This window comes from Austrofundulus limnaeus, unplaced genomic scaffold (genome assembly GCF_001266775.1).
Source record: "Austrofundulus limnaeus strain Quisiro unplaced genomic scaffold, Austrofundulus_limnaeus-1.0 Scaffold1189, whole genome shotgun sequence".
Taxonomy (NCBI): Eukaryota; Metazoa; Chordata; class Actinopteri; order Cyprinodontiformes; family Rivulidae; genus Austrofundulus; species Austrofundulus limnaeus.
In genome coordinates, this window is record NW_013953591.1 from 28,458 (window position 1) to 32,483 (window position 4,026).

A 4,026-nucleotide genomic window follows, 5' to 3' on the forward strand; every position below is an offset into this window, starting at 1 on the left:
ATGAGACATAAAACAACAACTATCTGGTTAATATGAGGCATAAAACCACTTTCTGGTTAATATGAGACATAAAGACACTATCTGGTTAATATGAGGCATAAAACCACTATCTGGTTAACATGAGACATAAAGCCACAAAGGTTAACTTTAGAGCAAATGACATGGTTAGCGCCAAAGACACCGCCCTGCAAAGGTTGTATATTGTGGTCTTCCAATAGGGTAATGGGTAGAGTGTTAGAACAGAGAGTGGTAGTCCAGGTTTCGAGACCGACATGGGCATAAATAATTTATTACACTATCTTTTGTTTATACACACATTCATTGTCATTGATATATTAACCCACTAGGGGGCACAGTCGGGACAGTCTGAAGCCTAGAAGGCACAGTAGGGACCCTCTGAAGCCATTGTATGGGACTGATAACGCCTAATAACATCCATTTCATGGACTGATAACACCAGAATCCCCTGAAATTTTGTCGGGCAGAAGCGATTAAAGTTACCTTCTAGAAGGATCTCCAATCATCACTCAGTATGATTACATGAGCTATAATCCTGTAAATATTCCCTTTGAATGAAATGCTGATTTTTAGGGAAGAAATCTGTCAAACACAAAAAATAAATAAATTAATTAATTTAAAAATAAAAAAGAACTTGTTGGTAATATATTCTTTATAAAGGAACTTTATGTGCCATAATTTTTTTAATTTATCAGAGTATCTCAATTCAAAACACTGATATTACACAAAAATAAACTGCAGAAAGTTGTTAAAACCTCTCTTCCTTCAGACATTTGTTGGATAGTGATGCTTCAGGTTAAAGTGCATGTTTATTGACGGCTGGATGATTTATTTTAGTATAAAGGCAAAACTGCAGTTTAAAACACAATTAAGTTTCATGCCATGAATGTATTTAGTAGATGTATTTTGGTTGTTTCCAACCAAATAACTGCACTTGTAAAATACAGCTAATTTAACCAGAGAGCTGAATATCTTTATATTCAACGTGTTTTATTGAGCGACACATCGCTTATATTTTTGGTCTTAATTTTCATTCAAGTTGGTATTAAAAAGGTCTTAAAAAGTCTTAAATTTGACTTGCTAAAACCTGCAGACACCCTGGGTTTAGTTTGACTTAAGCTACTTTCAGCAAAATCTTTAAGCAATAAGCATTATCTAGTGTCAATATTATTCCCATGTTCAACAGAGTTATTAGCAAAGTTTGCACCATTAATATCTAGGGTCACAGGTTTCTGCAAGTCTTTTATTTTTTGGCCAGAAGCTAAAATTTGAAAACCATTGGTCTTAACCAGAGGTGCCCAAAGTGGGACCCGCGGGCCATAACTGGCCCTCCAAGCCATTTGATTTGGCCTGCCAGTAATTACCCTGGTTACTAGTTTTTTTATTGCCTCATCCTCTGTAGAAACTGTATTTCCATGTACAATAATTACATGCAACTGCCCAATAACTAAATAAGGGGCAGTAAATACGCAGACATTTAGAATGGATTTAAGCACACATGTAGATTTGAAAACTTTATGACTACAAATACAAATATTTTATCCACTTATGAAATATCACAAGCAAGTGTACGGCCTAAAAACACAAACAAATAAAACGTGGGCCACTGCTTTAGCTCATAGCTTAATCATAAAATGTAAAAAGACTTTACATAAGAGTATTTGCATTTCCTCTATTTATGATTGCATTTGGCCCACAGCCCTTGGGCAGATTTTCATTTTGGCTCTCTCAGGGAAAAAAGTTTGGGCACCCCTAGTCTAAACCTTTAAACATGTGCATTTAATAACAACAAAGTCACTTTTTAATATCACAACGTACACACAACATTTGAATAATTATGGATGGAATGCCTTGGCCACACCTGTGGCTCCATATTTGTAAAACCTCCTGAGTGCCTAGCAAAGTGATTTTTTAAAACTTTTTCTTGTTGCAGTTGTAAAGTTTGTGGGCCTAATAAAAGTCTCACACGTGAGACCACCAGGAAAAACAGGATTGTGCAACATTTTATGGGTTTGCCCTCCAGGAGAGCAGTTTTTCAGCAGGCAGGTGCCGACACCGAGTCCAGCAAAAAAATAATAAATATGTGTTGTTTTCTCCTTCATTCCTGTTTGTTGTCCTCCAAAACCTGCTTCCTGAAGCCCTGCCGGCTGCCGCATTAACATGACGTCGAGTCATCGACAGGGTGAACCCCATAGAAATGAATAGCAGAGGTCAGCTGTGGGGCGGTGACAAACTGCGCTCCAGGCCACTTTATTCTTTTGCATTGGGGACTTACTGCGCATGTCCAAAATCTTACAATGACTTGTCTACGGCAGAGATTCTTAACCTATGGGCCACCTTGAGGGCCTCAAAAGAACAACAGTTTTTAACTTTGGGCCGCAGAGGGCCGTGGGACAGCATTGATTTTGAATAAGGTGCAATACACTTTCTCACCACTAGTAGCAGTAGTGCACCATTCAGATGTTTATATATACAGGACATATACTATATGTTTATATATGAGAACTGCATGTAGCAGCACTAACCTGTTCAACAACAAACTGCAAACTGGAGCAAAGAGAATATCTCTCACACTTTTGCTCCGATGTTTTTGTTCTGAGAATGTATTTAAAAACAAAAACATGCCATAAATAGTCTTAAAGTTCCAAGAAGTGCTTTTATGACTCGTGTATCACCTCAGCAGGCAGAGAAACCAAACCTCTGCCAGGACAAGTCCGAGCTGCTCCACCCTTTGTATTTCCATGCAAAAACAGTCTTTCTTTTTTTTCATTCTTGTACAATTAAAACTGACTCGGTACAAAGTTATGTTAGGTCAACTCACAGAAAGTTAAAACCTGTCTTTCAACACGGTGCTGTGCACGTGGCTTTGAAAGGCAACAATGAGGCATATAAAAGGAAAGAAAGATTATTTTAGGATTAGAAAGCCTGTGAAACCACTGGTTTGGTCTGTGTCATGTAAACCACAGGACCAGTTTAGCTCTAGTCTCAGGAATGCCCGGAGTCTCGTAGTCTTTCTCCATAACCAGAAATAATCTTTACTGAGCAGGACAGATATATCACAACCAGGGAGATCAGTTAGGACAGGTTGTTTGTCAAATTTGTGTAGGGTAAAACTAAAACTACATATTTAAAGTATAAACAAATTAAAAAACATAAAAACATGGGGCTGAAAATCTGTTTTCTGTATGATCCAAACAAATTGCTACTGCAGCTGAGGGCCATAAAACTCACACATAAATATAAAAAAGTAAATACAAAAATATATATCTTTTGCTAAACTTAGAACATTTGTTCCCAGTTCTCCAGTACCTCTGTTTCCTGGTACCTACGTTACCTGGGACCTATGTTCCCTGATACGTATATTTACCAGTACCCAGTACCTGCTTACCAGTACCCATGTTTCCCTATACCTATGTTCCCTGGTACCTATGTTCTGTGGTACTTATGTTCCCTGGTACTTATGTTCCCTGCTACGTATGTTCCCTGGTATCTTTGTTCTGTGGTACTTTTGTTCCTGGTACTTATGTTCCCTGGTACATATGTTCCATGATAATTATGTTCCCTGGTACTTATGTTCCCTGGTACCTATGTTCCCTGGTACATATGTTCCCTGTTACTTATGTTCCCTGGTACTTTTGTTCCCTGGTACCTATGTTCCCTGGTACATATGTTCCCTGATAATTATGTTCCCTGATAATTATGTTCCCTGGTACTTATGTTTCCTGGTACGTATGTTCCCTGGTACCTATGTTCCCTGGTACTTATGTTCCCTGGTACCTATGTTCTGTGGTACTTATGTTCCCTGGTACTTATGTTCCCTGGTACCTATGTTCTCTGGTACCTATTTTCCCTGGTACTTTTGTTCCCTGGTACTTATGTTCCCTGGTACCTATGTTCCCTGGTACTTATGTTCCCTGGTACCTATGTTCCCTGGTATCTATGTTCCCTGGTACTTATGTTCCCTGGTACCTATGTTCCCTGGTACTTATGTTCCCTGGTACCTATGTT